General features: G+C 44.0%; 1 protein-coding gene across 1 annotated transcript in view; it reads left to right on the forward strand.

The window, feature by feature from the left end:
- Window positions 1-19,940, forward strand: part of LOC308613053 (uncharacterized protein) — a gene marked incomplete at its 5' end in the record, with an annotated part of 63,058 nt that extends 43,118 nt beyond the window's left edge. Inside the window, one exon of the mRNA XM_081225961.1 lies at window positions 19,791-19,940. The remainder of the gene's footprint in view (window positions 1-19,790) is intronic.
- Window positions 19,941-21,508: the final 1,568 nt, after the last annotated feature.

Below are 21,508 nucleotides of genomic sequence, written 5' to 3' on the forward strand. Positions count from 1 at the left end.
GCCTTCTATTCACAGCACACTTAAATTTATAAGGTTTGTGCTCCAGGGTGTTGGTCGGCAAATGCAGGTTAGTTATGTTTACAGTTGGCTAACCTCCGACAAGAGTCAGCAATTGAGTAGAATTTTCCTAAGTCTTTATTTCCTAGCCTCAAGGGCTGAGGAAAGTTACTGACCTCGTTATGGTGATCATATACCATTGAAAGGTGTTTGACTTAGAAAATGAAGGTATTGAATTTTGGTAAACTAGCAAGAAGGAGGCTCATGGAAGGACCATGAAAGGGGTGGGTTGTGCTCAGACATTGGGAAAATTAAAGAGAGCTTGGGAAGATGCCTTAATGATCAGTTTAAGGACTCTCTTTTGTACCCTTTATAAGGGAATAGTCAGGAATAATTTCAGCTGGAAGTAACAGAATACTCAACTAACAGCGGCTTAAATAATCAAGATGCTTAATAAACTCTTAGAATAAAAAACCTGAAGATAGGTGACCTTATAATTCTGCTATTTTGGGACTCTGGGTCATTGTCTCTGTGATTCTCATGGTCAAAATATGGTTGTCACAGCTCCATGAATCATTCATCCAAAGGCAGAAAACAGGGGACAGCGAGAGAGAGTGTGTGCCTTTCTCCTTTTAGCAAGGAGGAAAAATCTTTTTAAACAGTTTCCCATCAGAATTCCTCTTTAGGTCTCATTGGCCAAAACTGGGCACATGGGCACCTCTAGGAGAAGAGGGAATTGGGAAAGTTGGTGTCTGGCAAAGGGTCATGGGAGTTCCATGTTTGGCTTAGTCATGCTTCATCTTTCTGGGCTGAACATATGATTTCCCTGAACAAAAATATGGATTCTATTAGGAAGAAAACGGGAATTTCTATTTGGAGAAAATTAATGTTACATGCAGTTGGAACTTTTGTGTTGAATATCATAACACTATCCTTTGCTTAATAATTATTAAACTAACATGAATTGAGAACATAACATGAATACAGACTATCAGTTATTTAGTCAATACTCTGTGCCAGGAATGGGCGCTAGCTGTTAGATGTATGTTATTTGCAACTAGCCCAGCCCTGCAAGATGAATATTTTTATTATTATTTTCAGAGAGATTAGATTACCTCCCCATTGGGGAAATAAGTAGCTGTATTTGACCTCTATCATTGAAGTCCTTGCCTTTCTTGAACTTCAAACGAATTAAATCATATACAATGTTCTCTTTTGTTTCTGACTTCTCCTGCTCAATATTAGGCTTGCAATTCATTCATGTTGGAAAGGGTATCAGTAATTCATTTTTTAATTACTGTGTATTATTCCATTATTTGAAAATATCACAATTTATTTACCCATTGTACTGTAGATAGATATTTGGGTTGTTTCTAGTTTGGAGATATTCTGAATAAAGTTGCTATTAACGTTCTTAATGTGTCTTTTGGTGGACAGAAGCCCTCCGTTCTGTTGGATTTATATCCAGGAGTAGCACAGGGTATTTTTAGCCTTAGTAGATACTCTTTAAATCTTTAAAAGATTTCCAAAGTGGTTGTACCAGGTTATACTCCCACAGCAACTGATGAGAGAACCATCTGCCAGTGTTTGTTTGGTTTTGTTATATAGAAGGTGGTAAGAGGAAAAGTTGGGCAAGATAAAGGGGATTGTTAGCGCTGCGGGAAGTGGGGCAGTTTGAAATTTTAAATACAGTGGTCAGGATAAGCTTTCTTTTTTCTTTTTCTTTCCTTTTTGAGAAGGTGATGTTCGAGAAAAGTCACAAAGGAGGTAAGGGAGTGATCAATGCAGGCATATGGAAAATGTCCTGGACAGAGGGAAGAGCAAGTGCAAAGGCTGTGAATAAATGCCCAGTGCCTTCAAGTCAAAGCAACAGGTCAATGTGGAAGAAGCCAAGTGAGTGAGGGGGAAAGCAGTAGAAGGTAATATAAGCGAGGCGGATAGAGCCAGAGCCGGCAGGGTCTTGTAGGAATAGGGAGGACTTGGGCTTTTACTCTGAGTGAAATGGGGAGTCACAACAGGGTTTTGAGCAGATGAGTGACATAACTGACTTACATTTTCAAGAGATTGTTCTGACTGCTGGGTTGAGGAGAGACTGTAGGGTGGGAGCAGTAAGCTGTTGCAGGAGTTGACAGTGGCCTGGACGAGATGGTGACAAAGACATGTCAAAACTGGTCACATTCTGGATATATTTTGAAGGTAGAGCCATTGTTATTCTTGGCATCACCAGCTTTAGTATTAGCAATGCTATGATAATAATAATAATCATTTTCAGCCTCTTACTATGTCCCTATTCTCTGTTTTATTATCCTCATAAACTAAAGCTCGAAGACATTAAGCAACCTCCCTAAGAACACACATTTCATAAGAGATAGTCCAGGGGTTCAGTCTTAGCTCTAGCAGATTTCAAAGCTCTTAAAACTGCTTTATCACCTGTTTCTGGTTTCCTTTCTGCCTAGCCCACTCAGTGCCTTATACATAATAGGTGATCAGTATCTTTATATTGAATTAATTAATGACACCATTCAGTTTTTCCTGTACTTGCTGAGATTAAACTATATGTTTGCTTCTGAGGTTTTTAAAAAAATGTTGTTTTACTTTATATTTATGTACAGTATGTTTTGGTATATAGTTCTATGAGTTTTCACACACATTTGTACAACTACTACCACAATCAGGAGATTTTCATCACCCCTCCCCGTAAATTCTCTTATGCTGCATCTTAGTCAGACCCTACCCTCACCCCTAATTCCTGGCAAACACTGATCTCTTCTTTGTTTTTATAGACTATAAACATTAGGGCACAGGTTTTTGTATGAGTGTTAGTGTGCATTTTGCATTTTTCTAGGGTCAAAACCTAGGCTGGGGCTTCCCTGGTGGCGCAGTGGTTGAGAGTCCGCCTGCCGATGCAGGGGACGCGGGTTCGTGCCCTGGTCCAGGAGGGTCCCACATGCCGCGGAGCGGCTGGGCCCGTGAGCCATGGCCGCTGAGCCTGCGCGTCCAGAGCCTGTGCTCCGCAACGGGAGAGGCCACAACAGTGAGAGGCCCGCGTACCGCAAAAAAAAATAAAATAAAATAAAACAATAATAATAATAAAAAAAAACCCTAAGCTGGGTTTGTCGGTTCATATGCTTATTGTGTTTAACTTTATAAGAAGCCGCCAAACTGTTTTCTAAAGTGGCTGTACCGGCATTTTAGTTGTGAATAAACACGGCATAAGCATACTTTAAAAAATTTACCCCCTGACCTTCTAAACCCAGATATATTTCCGTTTGGAGACTGTGTTATTGTGATGTAACTTAAATATAAATAACAAAACTTGCTTGCAGGATTTTGTGGCCAACAAGGAATTCCTTATGAAAGAGGCCTAAGCTTTGCTTTTCTTTCAGGGATGTTGTAGAATTTAGACAATCATCATGAGATGATGAATAGAAAATTGCCTCAAGATATAAGAACATACATTAATATTATTATTAAAGATGCTGTCACTTATTAATTAAATGAAGGCAATGTTTACTAAGTAGCTAATATAGTGAAGGTATTATGTTAGAAATGGTCTATGGAGAATGTAAGTATAAAACAGAGGTCTTATCCTCATGGCATTTATACTCTGCTTAAGGAGACAAGTAAAATGTAAAAGAATTTTAAATAACTGATTCCAGTAACACAAGAGTATGCATTACAAGGATTTATTTAACTTTTCAAAATGGTTGTACAGACAATAAAAATATCATACTTATCTATTAAACCTCCATATGTATATATATTTATATGGTGAACTGTTACAAAGTATATAAGTTTCCTCTTACAATACATATTGTCTGAGGTTGACAGGTCCAATATTATTATATCCGTACCTAAGCAGGTGAGGAGATTTGAGCTGGGTTTGGGAGAACAGTGGAGTCTTGGTATTAGAGAGGAGGGAGAGAACATTCCAGACAAATCAAATGTCAAGAACCAAAGTGCAGAGTTATAAAGTTCAAGGCATGTGCGGGACCTGTGAATGAACCAGTTGGCTTGTTAACAGGTGAGTGGTAATTGAACAGTCACTATGTGCCAAGCACTAGGCTAAATCTCATACACGGGCTATCTCACTTAAATATCTCCTCAACAGCTTCGCAAAGAAACAAAGAATTTAGAACCTTCTATACAGTTACAAAGCTAATAAGTTGTAGACTTGAGGCTCTAACCCAGATAGTCTGATTCTAATTCTTCACCTCGACATTACGCTGTAGCTTAAGGCTAGAAAGGGAAGTCGAGGCCAGATTATGGAGGGCTGAGATGTTGGAACTTTATACCCGGAGGACTTGTGATTCTCCATTTTTTGCCACTTCTCTACGTTTGAGGGCTAGGACACCTGGAGGAACTGCTCCTCAGTAAGTGGTTCAGTATGAGCACGGTTTGGGGGAAGAGCATCCACGTCGCCAGCCTCCATGTGGACATGCTACTCACCTGTCCTGAGATGGTGATATGCCTCTCCAGGAAGGGCATCTCCCTTTTGAGGATCAGCGCTTTAGACAATGGGGAGGCGAGGAAGACTCTTAAACATAGAACATAGAAGGTAACAGTGAACGTCTGGAAAAAGAATTTGGCAGCAAAGTGTGTAAAGAATTAGACACAAGCGACGGAGGCAGAGAGTCCAGGGAAGAGACTACTGCAGCATGACTCAGCCTGGGTGATGAGGCCACAGCTAGGCTGGAGGCACGGGAGAGCTGTTGGGAAGGGCAGACTGATAGGACTTGGTGCCCATGGGGATTTGAGGGTGATGGAGAGGGAGGAGGTAGGCTCTAAACATTTTATTACTGTGCTTCCTTCCTGTGTCTTCCAGGAGAGCTGACTAGCCTCGGCACAGCGTCCCTGGGCCCTCAAAGACTATTGCCACATCGGCCATGGCCACTAGAGGGCTACCCGGCCTCGTCTGCTTGCACCCAGGGAGGGCAGCTCTGCTGTTTAAAATCCAAGCTAGGCTGGCCCCAGAATGCTTCGGGGGAGCTGGGGTTTAGAACAGTTGACCTCCATTGACACAGAAACTTGGAAGGTCTCCCACTCGATTGACAATGGCTGGAAACTGGGCCTAAGATGTAGCGATGAATTACAGAGCGCAGGCTCTTGGGGACCAGGAGGCGGGGAGGAGGAAACAGCTGCCTACAAAACCCCGGCTAGGCCGCAGCCCTTGGCTTTTCCTGGCCCCAGGGGCCCGAGGCTCCAGAGATTCTGAATCCCTGCTTGCCGTGGTCTCTTAACTGGGCCAGCAGTTGTTATGTTCCTCTCCTATCCCAGGTTTGAAGTGTATGTGAGTGTGTACACGTGTGGATGCATATGCATGAGTGTGTGTATTATAAGTACGTGTGTGCATGTGTGTACACATGTGGGTGCAGATATGTGAGTGTACATGTGTGTATGCTTGTGAGAGTGGGTGCCTGTGAGCGTGCTTGCATGTGTGCCTGCCCTGCAGGCGGAATGTTAATGTTCGTTGCTTGGCTTTAGCCCAAAAGAGAAATAATAAGGTGAATGGAAGTAAGCTCCAGTCTGGGCTTCAGCACTAATTAGCTGCTATCAGTTTTGACAAAGAGGGCAGACAATAGTCACAAATGAGCAAAGGATGGAAAACCCAGCGACCAGGGTTGTACAGGGGGCTGGGAGGCCACCTAGCAGTCTCCTTGGGCAGGCAAGGCCGTCTCAGAAGGCCAGGTGCCTGGGTCAGGCGGGTGGATCCTTCCTGCCCTTTGGTGCAGATAAGTGCGTGACCCCAGCATCTCTTCGGGCTGGTCTTGATCTTACTAAGTGCCACTTCACTTTCTGATGGGCTGACAGTTACCCACGTCACCCTCCCCTGGGGGGTTTTCTCCTTCTCTTTGTCAAGCTGGCCCCTGTCCACATTTCCCAGAGATGTGGTCACAGCCCTCTTACTCACCAGCTGCTTAGATGGCCCTAGCTTTGACCTGTGTCTGCACCTAGCCATGTTGTTTTGTCCTTAGGCTCCCTGTGGAGGGTTGGAAGCAGAATGGTAAAGGCAGAAGCACAGACTATTTAGTCGATTGCTGAGAAGTCGATTGCTCCTTAATTTCTAGACCTGTGCATGTGCTTATGTGCAAGTGGGTGGGAAAAACGGTGGTAGAAGGTGACGTCAGACCCCCACCCCACAGGCAAGTCTTCATTCATCAGCAATAGCTGGGGGCCCTGTCCGTGGGTTTCCCACAGGCCCAACTCCCATGGGCTTCAAAGACACGGGTTCAGCTGGGGGATGAGTGTCCCCCAAGTTGCCAAAGTGCCTGCCCTGCCTTCAGAGAACAAGGTCTCTCTGTAACCAAAAAAACAGATTGTACTGCCTGGAAGTAAAAATATAACTTTAACCAGGTAAGACTTTAGAGCTGCTTTTTAAAAATCTTCTGCTGCAAGAAAAAAAATAGTCCTATTTTAAAACTGATCCAGGGCTTCCCTGGTGGCGCAGTGGTTGAGAGTCCACCTGCCGATGCAGGGGACGTGGGTTCGTGCCCCGGTCCGGGAGGATCCCACATGCAGCAGAGCGGCTGGGCCCGTGAGCCATGGCTGCTCGGCCTGCGCATCCGGAGCCTGTGCTCCGCAGAGGGAGAGGCCGAAGCGGTGAGAGACCCGCGTACCAAAAAAAACCCAAACAAACAAAAAAACAAAAAACCGCACAACTGATCCATATTAATGCAATTCCTATCTAAATCTCAGCAAGTTTCCTTATAGGCCTAGATGAGTTTCTTCTAAAATTTATATAGGAAAGAAAAAGAGAAAGGCCCTAGAATAGCCAAAGCAATTTTGAAAAACAAGAATAAAGTGGGAGAATCACTCTTCTCAATGTTAGGGTCTAATATATAACTGCAGTATTGAGACAATGTATTGCTAGTGGAAGGAAGAGGCACATACATCAGTGGAACAGAATAGAGAATCCAGATATAGATCCACACAAATATCCCCCATTAATTTTTGACAAAGGAGTAAAAGCAATCCATTGGAGGAGAAATAGCCTTTTCAGTAAGTGGTGCAGAAGCGATTGGGCTTAAACCTCACACCTTATACAAAATTAACTCAAAATGGATCATGGTCTTAAATATAAACACAAAACTATAAAACTTCTAGAAAAGAACACAGGAGAATATCATCTTGACCTAGGACTAGGCAGAATTTTTAGACTTGACACCAAAGCATGATCCATAATAGGAAAAATGTATAAATTGGACTTAATAAAAATTTTAAGTTTTGCTCTGTGAAAGATCCTGTAAAAAGAATGAAAAGACAAATTACGGCCTGGGAAAAAACATACCTGACAAAGGCTTTGGGCCTAGAATATATATAGAACTCTCAAAACTCAACATTTAAAAAAAGTACATCCTTCAGCACCATGTTTTGTTGTTGTTGTTGTTTTGTTTTGTTTTAATTAATTAATTTATTTATTTTTGGCTGAGTTGGATCTTCACTGCTGCGCGTGGGCTTTCTCTAGTTGCGGTGAGCAGGGACTACTCTTCATTGCGGTGCGCGGGCTTCTCACTGTGGTGGTTTCTCTTCTTGTGGAGCACAGGCTCTAGGCGCGCGGGCTTCAGTAGCTGTGGCAGGTGGGCTCACTAGCTGTGGCTCACGGGCTTAGTAGTTGTGGCTCGCGGGCTCATAGTTGTGGCTTGCAGGCTCAGTAGTTGTGGCTCGCGGGCTCTAGAGTGCAGGCTCAGTAGTTGTGGCGCATGGGCTTAGTTGCTCTGCAGCGTGTGGGATCTTCCTGGACCAGGGCTCAAACCCGTGTCCCCTGCATTGACAGGCAGATTCTTAACCACTGCGCCACCAGGGAAGCCCCAGCACCAAGTTTTACAGCATATGTTCTGTGGACCGCCTGACTTTGGATCTTGGGGTGGGGAGTGACAGGCGAGAGCTTAGTAAAGTGCAAATTCCTGAGCCTGATTCTATAGATTTGGACAGGGCCTGAGAAATCTGCATTGAAAACAATCTCTTCAGGAGATTTTTTCTTTTTCTTACTATAATTTGAGAATTCCCACTGCTGTTCATTCTAGCAAACTATAAAGGAAGAATCACATTAGAAAGAAAACCTACTGGGACTGGCCACTTGTGCCCTGAAGAGGCCAAACAAAGAACAGGGAATATTTGAAGACAAACAACAAACAGGAGGTGTTATGAATAATTTCTAAGAAGAAGCGAGCACTCTCTAGATTTATTAGGGTGTGAATGAAATGATGATGTATACCCTCCCAGTCACCCCTTCCCCACCACCACACACACACTCAAGTGTGAGGAGAACTTGCTGTGTATGGAGAGATTTGGAAAAATTTCTCATAGTCCTACTCAAGGGGCCTGGTATCCCCTGAGACATGTTCACAAGGGCTTGTGAGGGCCCAGAGAAGAAACTCTATGTGGAAAATTTGGGGGGCTGTAGTGGTATAAGATTTGCTAGTAAATGGTGTTCCATCCTAGAATCCTGGAACCTAAGCAGACTAGTAAGTGTTCAGAGTGAGCTTCCCCGAAATGTGTCACTTTATGTGAGAATTATTTTGAGCTAAAGGCAATTGAGACCCTGGTAGTTCAAGAGAAACCACTACCCCTCCCTTAGCTACCTAGAAGAATTTAAATTGGGGATGTTCCCCAGAAAAGAGTCATTACCAGAGATAAATTTTATTGACATGGCGCCATCTGTATGGCAGAGCAAATATCTAATTACCAAACATCTGCTCTTCTTCTTATTGTCTTTTGAATGACCTTCCTGTCCTTGGAAGCACCAGGCCCCTATCCCATTCCTTAGCTCAGGATGACATACATACCGCATTTTATCTTTCTGTCTTTGAACCTCTTAAAGTACGTGAGGTTTCTGACCCTGCCATGTATGTGGGGTTCCCATACATATGAAATTAAGTTTTTCTATTGTTAATCTGTCTCATGTCACTTTAATTCTTAGACCAGCCAGAAGAACCTAGAAGGCTAGAGGGAAGATTTCTTCCTCCTAAACACACTCAATGCTTTCAATTGGCTTCTTTGGGGCCCACTGTAGCTTAATTCATACATTGTCTTAGGAAAACAGAATAGAGATGTCTGAAGAGAAGTGGGTTATACTTCTTGAGTCTGTGAGAACCAAGTGTTTCCTTCAGCAAAATGGATCCTCCTCTCTACTTTGCCAGAGAAGGAAGATTGAGTGGACTTGAGGGATTATTGGAAATAAGCCTCCCACCAGCACCATCAGGAACTGTTCTGAGGGCAGGGGAAGAAGTCGTGGTGGTGCACGAAAGGGAAGCTTTGTTGAAGGCCTTCCAACTTCCCCTCCCCGCTCTTGTCTCCTCTTGTGTTTGCTTCATACTTCTTATCCATGAGGGAACCAGCTCTCAGTATCAGATCCTCCTGTCTTTACACCCTTTTCTTCAGTGTTAACACATCTTCCTAGGCACAACTTTAGTTCTCCAATCTGTTGTCTTATTTTTAGTCAGTGACCCACATACTTGGCATGTTAACCTTCATTTTAGTTAACACCAGATGAAGCGATCTCAGTTCCCCTTCTGTCCTCATCCAAAAGTTGGCCCCAAACTAGTTCAACAAAATCTCTGAAGTCTTCCTGGGCTGGGCTAAGCAATGTGTGCTCCTTTAGTGATATGATTTATACTGGCTCTGTGATGGGCACCACATCACACAGCTGCAAGCATTGCTAGGGAAGCATTTGATAAGAATGACTACTTATTCAAAATTTGCCCTCAGATTGCGGGAGTGACTATGGATGACAGTTTGGGGGCATCCGCAGATGCTTTAAGGGGTTCTTTAACTCTGAATTTTATAGAGGCAATCAAAAGATTTGTTGAGAATGACTAACCTTACATGTGAAATGAGAACTGTATCCAGTTAACTAAACAGTTAATTATATCAGTTAATATTTAAATGTGGTATCAACACAATAAGCTTCAAGTGGCATCAGGTACGTTGTAACTTAAAATGCCTCTATCTTAGGGAATTAATGACAGCTTTAGATCTGGCTAAAGAAATGACTTTATCTGAGCTCAAAGACCTCTTTCCCCACTCCTTCCCCCACTATCCTTATTCTATATTGCTTACCCATCCTCTCGTATGTCCTCTGCCATGTTCCATTGGAATGGTTCTTTTTGGATGCAAACTGTAGCTGATGTGGTCATTGGGTCCATTGTCCCCCAAGAGCTCACTCATGGTGACAAGCACGTCCAGGGCCTGAGGGCTGGAACCCAAAGGAGACAAGGGTGGAGTGTTGCTGAGCTAACCAAGCATCTATGTCCTCTCTATTTTCTCTCCTTGGACCATGAGAGCACACAGCTGCCTTGCTTGGGATTACAAGTTTGTGGGCCAGGGCCTGGGGCTATGGAAACAGTAACACCCATGGGACTAAGCCATCACTTCTCTTCTTTGCTACGTTCACTTCCATCACCAGAGCAAAAACCACAGTCATCCTCTTCCCCCACCATTTCTGCCCAATCAGTCACCTCTTCCTAGGCTCACCACACTCTCTCTCCTTACTTGCCCGAGGAAGAGGGGGTCTCTGTTGGGATGCACAGAGGGTCCTGAGTTTCTAGTGACACTACTCTGTCCTTCCTTGCCCCAAGCTCCTTCTGCTGATTGCAGAGAGTTCTCAGTTTGCAGAGGCTGCTTCTTTCAGTTCTGCTCTCTGCAGAAACTGGCCCAGCTGCTATTTGGGGGATGGTATCTCCCGCTGAGGTCTGCATGGACTCTGTCCCTGTAGGCTACAGGGATGACAGTGGGGTTTTTTTGTTTGTTTTGTTTTGTTTTGCGGTACGCGGGCCTCTCACTGTTGTGGCCTCTACCATTGCGGAGCACAGGCTCCGGACGCGCAGGCTCAGCGGCCATGGCTCATGGGCCCAGCTGCTCTGCGGCATGTGGGATCTTCCCGGACCGGGGCACGAACCCGTGTCCCCTGCATTGGCAGGCGGACTCTCAACCACTGCACCACCAGGGAAGCCCCGAGAGTGGTTTTTATGTCCTTGGCTTTTGGGTAGGAAGTGAGATGCTTTCAGATTGAGTATAAGCGAAAACAGGTTTTCCCCTCTGAACTGAGATCCTTGATACTTCCTGTGTTGCAATAACAAACAGCCCTCCTAGCTGCTGCCGGATATGGATTTGACTGTTTAACCCTTTCAGGCTCACTACGCAGGTGGGGCTTGGAGAGTGGGAGCTGGGGTGCTGCCCTTTCAAGTAGGCTCCATCTACGGAGCACTTCCTATAACTCCCTTCCTGCTTTTGTAATCTTGGCAGGACAGAGCTGCCACCATTCCTCTTTGCCAAGCACTGTCTCTGCTCAGCACCTCCTGTGCCCTCTCTAATTCCCCTCTTCCTTATAAAATCCAGCTGCCTGTTGAGGCTTTGTGCTGATTAATAGTCCCTTAAGTATGAAGGTATAACCTGCCAGTTCAAGGGCACATTCGTCCAGAGCTAAGCCAGACTTACATCACAGGCAGGTTCAAATGCCTAGGAATGGAGTAGAGTCTTTCCTGCCCAGTCTTATGGCTAATGCCTTAAATCTTTCAGTTATCAGTGTCAAATTTAGATTGCTAGAAGCTTTCTATTATTTAATTCCAGCCAGGAATCATTTTCCTTGCAGGCTGCCTGTCAGGACCATCCTGAATCCTTAGAGGTGGGGGAAGGGTGGTGGAGCTGCGTCAAGGTGTTCTGTCCCTAAGAGTTGAGCTATACCTGGTTATAGAGGCTGCCTGATAAAGTCTGAAAAGCTGTAGGCCAATAGCGAGGAGATTATTTTTGTGGCTCGTGAAGCTGGCTGAGTCAAGCGGAAGAGAAGCTGGGACGCTGAAGAGAGCAGGTGAGGGCAGATAGTCACACTGAGTGAAGGACAGATGGGCTGAGGGTCAACTGAATCTCATCCACCCAGACTTTCCCCTTAAGCGCACCTTGGGATGCTTCACTGGACAGGGGATGTGTCCTTAAATGACTGACATTAGTAATCTGTTGGTCTTTCTACTTTTCTGAGAAAGACTCTCTTAGTGGGACAGGATCAGGGCTGGAGCCCTTGACCCCTGCCCACCCTTAACACTCCCTCCCTTTGTTTGACTCATCCCCAAGGGTATTCTAGGATTTCTCTAGAAGAGGGGCTTACTGGTGACCATCTGCTTGAAGCAGGTAGGTAAGGTGATGGATGATAGGGAACCTGTTTCAAAGCTGCCCAGCATGGTGGGCAAACTGCTTATCCTTGTGAGAAAGGGTGGGAGAAAAGAGTAGCTCTGGAGGCAGACTGCCTGAGTTCAAGTCCCAGGGGCGCCACTTAGCTTTGTGATCCTGGACAAGGGTCGTAACCTTTATCTGCCTCAGTTTCCCCCCATATGAACCAAGAATAATAATTTGGGAGACTTATTTGGGAGATCTGTCACTGGACTAGGGCCTGGAGTGGAGAAGGACTGGCAAAGGTTTGAGGTGGGTGGCAGGCACCCACCTAGATCTGTTCAGGGAAGGGGCACCTGGGGACACCAGGCAGCACAGGAGCCCACTGGGGGCCCTGGATCCTGGCTGAGGTTAGCAGCAGATGTGGGTCAGATGTCAGTTCTCGAGTGTTGTGCTAAGGCCCTGGGGCCAGGAAGGAGACTAAACTACACGAAGTGAGTTAGGCCCTCACTGCTTCTCATGCCTCAGGATTACATCTATGGCCTCATGAAAGTCAGATCTGAGGCCCCATCTTGGAGTTACTGAGATGAACATATCTGGAGGTTAACCTTCAGTCTGAAGATCTTTACTGGGATGACCACAGGCTCTGACGGCAGGAGCTAGAGTCAGCAGACCCAGGGGAAATGAGGTGGAGCTCACGTTGGAATCAGCCTGCAAATTCTCACATCTCTGGACTGATTCTGACTGTATTCGTTTGCTAGGGCTGCTGTAACAAATTCCCACCAACTGGGTGACTTAACACAGTAGAAGTTTGTTGTCTAAGGGTTCTGGAGGCTAGAAGTCTACGATCAAGGTGTGGACAGGCGTGGTTCCTCCTGAGGCCTGGGAGGAAGACTCTGTCTCATGCCTCTGTCCTTGATCCTGGTGCTTTGCTCCCAATCTTTGGTGTTCATGGGCTTGTGATATATCGCCCCATCTCTGCTTTCATGTTCATGTAGTGTTCTCTCTGTGGTGTGTCTGTCTCTGGGTCCAAATTTCTCCTCTTTATTGGAGATAAAGATGCCCTCGTTATAGATTATCACCTCCTTTTTTTTTTTTTGGCTGCACCATGCGGTATGTGGGATCTTAGCTCCCCGACCAGGGGAACCCTTGCCCCCTGCATTGGGAGCATGGAGTCCCAACCACTGGACCTCCAGGGAAGTCCCATATGACCTCATTTTAACTTGATTGTCTCTATAAAGACCTTATTTCCAAAAAATATTACATTCTTAGGTACGGGGGCTTAGGGCTTCAGCACATCTTTTTGGGGGGAGACAGAATTCAACCCATGATACTGACCAGGTGGGAACTGGAGGGAGGATAGTAGAAGGTGAGTGGGAATCATCTGAGAGCCCAAAATTGCTCAGGAAGGACATCTTGGCTCCTTCTGACATGCTTTCAAAACTCAAAATAACACTTGAAAATTTTTGAAAAAAAGAAAGAAAAACTCACAGGTATATCAAGAGATCCAATCTTGAGAGATAAGTAACTTTCAAAAAAATTCTGATAACACAAGTGGAGGTGATCCTGAAGAAAGGAATGATTGTGTCTGCAAAGAGAGCTGTTTGGTGAGTTCTTATCATAAAGGGTCATGGGCAGAGGAGCACATAATCAAGAACGAATATAACCCGCAAAAGGAAACTGAGAGTGAAATGCATCTTGCAAAAATACTTAGGGTGATAAAATGGACTTTGTTACACAGGTGTAGAGCAAGGAGAACAAATGAGGCAGAGGTGATGTATGGTAACTAAACTTACTGTGATCATTTCACTACATATATATACATATATCCAATTATTGTGCTGTGTACTTTAAACTTATATAATGTTCTGTCATGTGTATCAATAAAACTGGAAAAGAAAAGAAAATGTTAATCGAGTAACTTCAAAAATGAGAAAGTGATTTTTGTTTTAAATAAATGAACTTTATCATAAAAAGTAACAAATGTGGAAGAGACACTGCATGGGGCAGAGGATATATGTCAGCAGATGATAATAGGCAGGTGTCTATTTTGTTCTGAATTCTTTAATAGAAAGAATACATCTCAAATTGTAAAGGCAGTTCAAAGATGGGCAAAGAGGAAACATCCAAATATAGATGAGCTGACAGAAAGAAATCACATAGCTGTCTTAAATGAGTTCAAAAATTTACCCTAGACTAGGGGTTGGCAAATTTTTTTCTGTAAATGTGATATTTTAGGCTTCGTGGGCCATGTGGTCTAGGTTGCAATTACTCAAGTCTGCTTTTGTAGTGTGAAAGCAGCCACCGATAATTTGGAAATGAATAGGTGTGGCTGTGTTCTAATGAGACTTTATTTATAAAAACAGGCAGCTAGCCAGAATTGGGCTGGGCTGTAGTCTGTAGATCCCTGCACTGAAGCAATGACAACCCCAGAAAATGAAAAGAATCATTGTAGGTCATCTCTGAGGAAGCTTAAGGAAAGAGGAATCATCCAGAATCTGGAGAAGGGCGGAAAACAAAAAGGGGAGATTATTTTTCTTTTTAATTGAAGTATAGTTGATTTATAATGTTGTGTTCATTTCTGCTGTACAGAAAAGTGATTCAGTGATACACACACACACACACACACACACACACACACACACTCTCTCTCTCTCTCTCTTTTTAATACTCTTTTCCATTATGGTTTATCACAGGATATTGAATATAGTTCTCTGTGCTGTACAGTAGGACCTTGTTGTTTGTCCATTCTGTATATAATAGTCTGCATCTGCTGATCCCAAACTCCCAGTCCATCCCTCCCCCACCTGCACTCCCCCTTGGCCACCACATGTCTGTTCTCTATGTCTGTGAGTCTTTTTCTGTTTCATAGGTAGCTTCACTTGTGTCATATTTTAGATTCCACATATATGTGATATCATATGGTATTTATCTTTCTCTTTCTGACTTACTTCACTTAGTATGATAATCTCTAGTCCCATCCATGTTGCTGCAAATGGCATTCTTTCTTTCTTTTTTTATGGCTGAGTAATATTCCATTGTATATATGTACCACATCTTCTTTATCCATTCTTCTGTTGATGGACATTTGGGTTATTTCCATGTCTTGGCTATTGTGAATAACACTTCTGTGAACACAGGGGTGCATGTATCTTTTTGAATTAGAGTTCTGTCTGGATATATGCCCAGGAGTGGGATTGCTGAATCATATGGTAATTCTATTTTTAGGTTTTTTGAGGAACCCCCATACTGTTTTCCATAGTGGCTGCACCAACTTACATTCCCACACCAACAGTGTAAGAGGGTTAAGGGGAGATTTAAAACCTGCAATCCACTTAGCATCATACTTACTTTTGACACATTTTCAGAACAAATTATTAGATAATCCTATTCGACAAATGTTATTTGAACACCTACTTTGCACTGTTCTAAGTTCTTAGGCATAAACACAACAGGCATGGTTTTTGCCCTCAAGGAATTTTTTTAGTCTCAAAAAGAGAGAAAGTGCTTTTGTAAGCAGTGATTGCAGGGGTATTGAATGTCTGAAAGGGGAAGAGCAAAGGGCAAATGGTTTAAGTGAGGGGATCTAACTTGGTTTATGGGGTCGGGGAGGCCTCCCTGAGAAATTTGAGATTTAAAGTTTGAGGAATTAGCCTGGAAAAGGGGACAAAGTAGGAAAACATTCTAAACATAAGAAGGAGCTTGTGCAAAAGCTCAGCTTTGGAAAGAGTCCTCAAGGCAGTGAAGGAAACCAAAAGGGGTACAAGTGGCCAGAGGACAGATGAGAGAGAATGGACAGAACCAGCCTGAGTGGTGGGCAAGAGCAGGTTCAGGGCTATGCATTTGGTCATTTCCCTGACACAAGCCTAGCAACACTGGCAAATGTAGAAATGAAGTGATTATGACAGAACTGTGCTTTTCATCAGCTCGTAGTGGCTCCCACAATCATCACCCCTTTTCCAGATGCCGTTGAGCCAGCCTCTTAGCTGTTCTTCCTGCTTCCCGTCTTAGTTCCCTCCAGTTTGCTCCCCATCAGATACATCTCTAAAATTCAAATCTGATTATATCACAGCCACGCTTAAAAACCTTCAGTGGATTAACTACCATGGTCCTTGGGACTTTAGTGTACATGGATTTTAATGACATTTAATTTACTCTTTTTAAGTCTTTGGGTGATAAATTCAATTTGTAGCTCAATGTAGAGTCTTTAATGGAATTCATGTAAGCTCCCCCTGTAGTTATGGCATCTAGAACTTGTGGCCTACAAGGTCTCTGTGTCAGGGGAATGTAAGAATAAAAGAATCATACTGGCTCTTAAATGACTTGGCCCAGAAGTGACATCACCTTCATTCACAGTCCATTGGCCACAGGAAGTCACATGGCCCCAACCCAATTACAAAAGAGTCTGGGAAAAGCAGGGGAGTACATGGCATATTTGGTGAGAACTGTCTTTGCCACAGTGTGTTATTGAGTTTATATCTGTCATAAAACATGGATGGTTAGTTAATATGCCTGATAGGAGAATTAATATTCAAAAATATCTCAACTGGGTAGAAGGATAAATCTAAACTAACAAAAAGATATTTAGGAGGATTCAATATAAAATCTTATACCTAGGTGAAAGGTTGGACTTGATGACCACTAATATCCCCTTCTATGTCCAGATTCTATGACTGTCTCATTTATATATGTCACTGTTCACAGGATGGGCAATAACTAGAAAGTTTTAAATGATTCTTTTCAATGGTAATGCTCATCTAAGAATGCCACCATTCAATAAGCCACATGTATGTATCGATGTTTCTGCTCCTTGATTTTGTCCCTGAACTACCTTCAGCAGAGCATGGGCAGCTCTTGGAGCAGTGGAGATGAACTAATGCTTCTTCATTTACCTTCTTTTGTCTGGTGTCTCATATGACCAAAGGGAGCCTGTGAAGTATACAGCCAGATATAGAGAGGAAGAGGGAAGCAGCATTCATCATGTAATGATGCAGTGCTGATGGCCCATGTGGCCAAACTGTGGCTTTGGCCTCTTTGGCCCTCTGAGTGAACCAAGATTCAATGCTGTTTGAGGGCTTGCAGGGAGGAGAAGAGGGCCACAGTTGTGTTGACCCCCAAATAATTCAATTCCAGTGGAAAATAGCAGAAGACTAGGACCCTGGCCCACAGATATTCCTCCATGGTGATCTTATTAAAAAAAAACCCCAAATCTGACCACATCATTCCACCAATACTCTCCAACTGTCCTTATAATAATATCCAAACTCTAGATCATGGCTTAAATGGTCTGATTCTTGCCCCTCACTCCAACTTCATCTCATATACTTGTTCTAATATTTATTTCTTGAGGGTAGAAACCTTTTCTTGTGGCCTGTTGCATCGACAATGTTGAGAACAGTACTTGGCATATACTTTAATAACTATCTGTTAAATAAATGAATCCAGATTTGACTTCCAAATAACTTGACTGAATTCATGTAATGGAACCTCTCATCACTAAATTCTTAAGAATAATCCCTTTTTAGAAATTCCATCCCCATATCCGCATCATGCTTTGGAAATGAAAAGCATTAGTTTAATTAATGAGGGGATAGCTGAAGAAGTGAAGAATAATATTGAATATCATGTCCAGTTCAAACTCCTTGGGGGAATTTGGTTGGCAGGATGGAATTACCCAAGTTGGACTGTGCCCAGTGCACCAGGCTTAAGTTATTGGATAAGAGTACATTAGAAAAATGAATTTTGGCAGCCAACAAAATATTCTCTTTATGTGGAAGTAAGTGACCTTGGATTTAGTTTCTTTTAAAGACTGGTTTTCTCTGGCAGGGGCAAGAGATGATACCTTGAAGGAGTGAGGATTTTGTAATGACAGCAGCAGTACCAGGAAACTTGGGGGTGGTTGTCCTGCGTCCATTTCTCAGCATCCAGTAGAGTAGGAATGTGATGGTCCAAATCTGCTTCTTGTTTTGCCAGTATTTGGTCTCTTCATCTGGAGAATCAGCCATGATTGTAGCTGACTGTATTCCAAGATTCGTGAGCCTTGGCACCTGAATCACTTACCTATGGATAAAAAGAAACCATTTATTTATTCCTTTCTTCTTTCTCTCTTCTTACTCCCCTGTTTAACTGTCCCAAATTGTCAGCAAATGAGTCAAGTGCTCAACATTTTTTTTCACAGAGACTGAGTTTGGAAAAGCTGATACAGTCATCATACTGTTTCTCAGCGAGTTTACCGTGACATTCTGGGATTTTGAAAAGACATCTTTTCTGTGTCAAGCCATCCTAGGGTAGCTTATACTCCTTTGTTCATTTTTGGCAAGACAGATGGAGGACAGGGCAGTAACACAGCAGGATGAAAGGGAGAGAGTGGCGGGATGAAGGGAGTAGACATGGATGTCGGCAGTGGAGGGTGCAGACGGGGCAGAGGGTAAAACAGCAGGGAGGGCTGAGCGACCTCCTCGTCTGAACTGCTCCATGTTCCGGCATGTCCCTAAAACTGGAAAAGAACTTAAACAGTGGAGGCCTTCTCTGAGGTATCTATAGTCTTTGCTAATAAGGTCATAAGTAATCACCTTTATCGTGAAACTAAATAGAGTATGTGATGCCAGTCATGGTGGGGTTTGGAGGAAAACACCCCAAAACACCTCCCCGACCAGCCTGGTGTGGTGCCAACAAGCTCTGCTCTCATCCTTTCTTTGCTCAAAAGCCCTGTCTCTCCAAGCCCCTGTGAAAATGCTGGCATTTTACCTGGGAGGGGAGGGAGGTCAGCTGACTGGAATGGGGTCGGTTTCTTTGGCTGTCAGCTAAGAATTCAAGAGATTGTAGCTAGAGAGTTTGGAATGGGGGCTGGGAGGTGGCAGCTGCAATTGCTTTCATACTGGAGAGCTCTGGGGCGGCAAGAGCAGCAAAGAAAGACACCTGTTTGGGGCCAATAAGGTGAGTCAGAAGATTAGTGGCAACAGGTGTGAGCTACAGGAGGACCATTGCTTTGCTTCTCCCCTTCAGATCTCCCACAAGACTATCTCCTGTGGCCACTCTGATGGGACACGTGCAGGGAAGGGAACTCTGGGAAATGCAGTTCTGCCTCACCAAGTGGACACTTATCAAGCCAGCCTGCCAGGCCAGCTGCTTCCATATCCTGCAGACTTCCCATGACACCACATCGCCCCTCTCCAAATGGCCTTCTAAGTTATTTGTTCATTCTTCCTAGTTCAGCCTAGTTTAAGTATTGATACCACAGGCCTTGAGCAGGGTTAGTGCTGGGGGCAGCATGGAGGAGAAAGACTCGGAGGTTAGTGTCTTCTCGGGGAGATCCAACCACAGATGAAACTCCAGCTGCAAAGGAAAAGGGTCTCATCCTTGGGGTGTATAGAGTAGGGGTCAGGCATTTTGTTTTTCATTACCCCTAGCCCTCCAGTACCTCCTTCTCACATAGCCAGCTACCAGGTGCACTTAGGCAGTTTCTGTCCTGCACAAAGATGTCCAACAAAGGAGGAATATAGCCCTACTTCTCTCATTGGGCTCACAAGTGCTTCAGCCTTGAGGAATAAAAAATGTTTCCGATCCAAGGCCCTAAAGGAGGCACATTTTTACAGTTTGCACAAAGGCACTGGATGTGTAGCTGTGCCCCTTGAGTCACCTGCCTGTAGCTGTCTCACATTTTTTTTTTCTTTTCTTTTCTTTTGGGAAAGCCGAGCCAGTGTGGTGTGCCTGAACTTCACAGATTGCCCTCAGGTGTGCTCAGCTCCTGGCCTTCCTGTCTGGAGCCTGAGTGCACCTCCAGGTGAGGAAGGTAAGAGTTGAGAGGAAGAAAGTCCTCCCAAAGCATTGGTACAGTGATACCTTCATTATGATTTTGAAGTTTCTCCTTTTCTTTTTGAGGATCAGCAGAGCATTTCAATCAGAAACTGAGCTTGAGAGAGGAGGATTTGGGGTGTGTGTGTGTGTTGTAGGAAGTGAGGCGATAGAAGCACATTTTCAAAGAACCAACTTCCCATCAAGATGAGAGGCAGACTGTTGACTGATTTTGGCTACATGCAGTCTGTGAGCTCATAGAATAGGAATGTGCCTTATCAGGATGCCCTGATAGCTTAATATCTACTGAGGATGCTTCTTTCTTTCCTGCTGCCTGTCATGGCTCAGACCCACCTGCTTTAGCACTTCCAGCCTTTTGCTCTGATGTCCCTCTGAGCTTTTGCTTTGGCCCTTATAGCCTGGCACACTCCTGGTGGTGCTATTATGGGATGGCTAACTGGAGCTGGTTTTGGACAATTCTTCATATTTCCTTTTAAGCATCAAATGAAATACTGAAAGTATGTAATGCTTGTGATTAAAATTGTAGTGGAAAGTACAACTGGCCCACACCAGATTCTGCTCTAAGAATCAAAAGAGATGAAGTAGTTGGCTAAAGAGCAGACATGCATTGTTTTCGAGGCTTTCTGATGTAGACACAATGAATCATCATTATGTGGTGGGTACTTTGTGCTATTTAGGGGTCCAGGCCTGGAGCCATTCACATACCCACATCTGCAGACCCAACCCCAAGTAAAACTATGCCATTTAGGAAGTCTGTTCTTATGGTCCTGGATCCTTAACTAATTCTTTTTTCTGCATCCCTTTCTGTCCTCTCTGGAACTTCATAATTCTTTACTCTTTTTTGCAACATGGAAAAATACAAATAATCATAGTTAGTTAATGTGTATTACATACTTGGCATGTACAAGGCATTGTGCTGAGCACTTTACATAAATTGAATGCTATTATGCAATAAATATTTATATAGGACTTATTATATATTAGAAGATGTTCCAGGTGCTGGGGATATGGAATAAAGCAGACAAAAATCCCTTCTGGGGCTTCCCTGGTGGCTCAGTGGTTGAGAGTCTGCCTGCCGATGCGGGGGACACGGGTTCGTGCCCCGATCCAGGAAGATCCCACATGCCGCGGAGTGGCTGGGCCTGTGAGCCATGGCTGCTGAGCCTGCGCGTCCGGAGCCTGTGCTCTGCAACGGGAGGGGCCACAATAGTGAGAGGCCTGCGAACCGCAAAAAAAAAAAAAAATCCCTTCTGTATGGAATTTACATTCCAAAGGGAGATAAAGAGAATTTAAAGAGGAAACTATATGATAAAGATGATGATAAATACATTGTAGAAAAATAAAATGAGGAAGGGTGCTGGGAAGTGCCGGTGAGCATTGGGGAGCAGACAGTGTGGCTATTTTAAGTAGGGTGGATGGCAACACTGAAAGCTGATCCGCGTGACAGCTCTGTAAGACAGATAATACTGCTGACACTGAGGCTTAGAATATAAAAACTTTTTCTCAAGAATAGATCTACCTGCTCTTCTTCAGCCAGAGTCTATCTCTCCCAGAAGCATTTGCTATAACTTCCTTCCTAGCTGTAGAATGCAAA

Source organism: Mesoplodon bidens (assembly GCF_964165515.1).
Source record: "Mesoplodon bidens genome assembly, chromosome: 2".
Lineage (NCBI taxonomy): Eukaryota > Metazoa > Chordata > Mammalia > Artiodactyla > Ziphiidae > Mesoplodon > Mesoplodon bidens.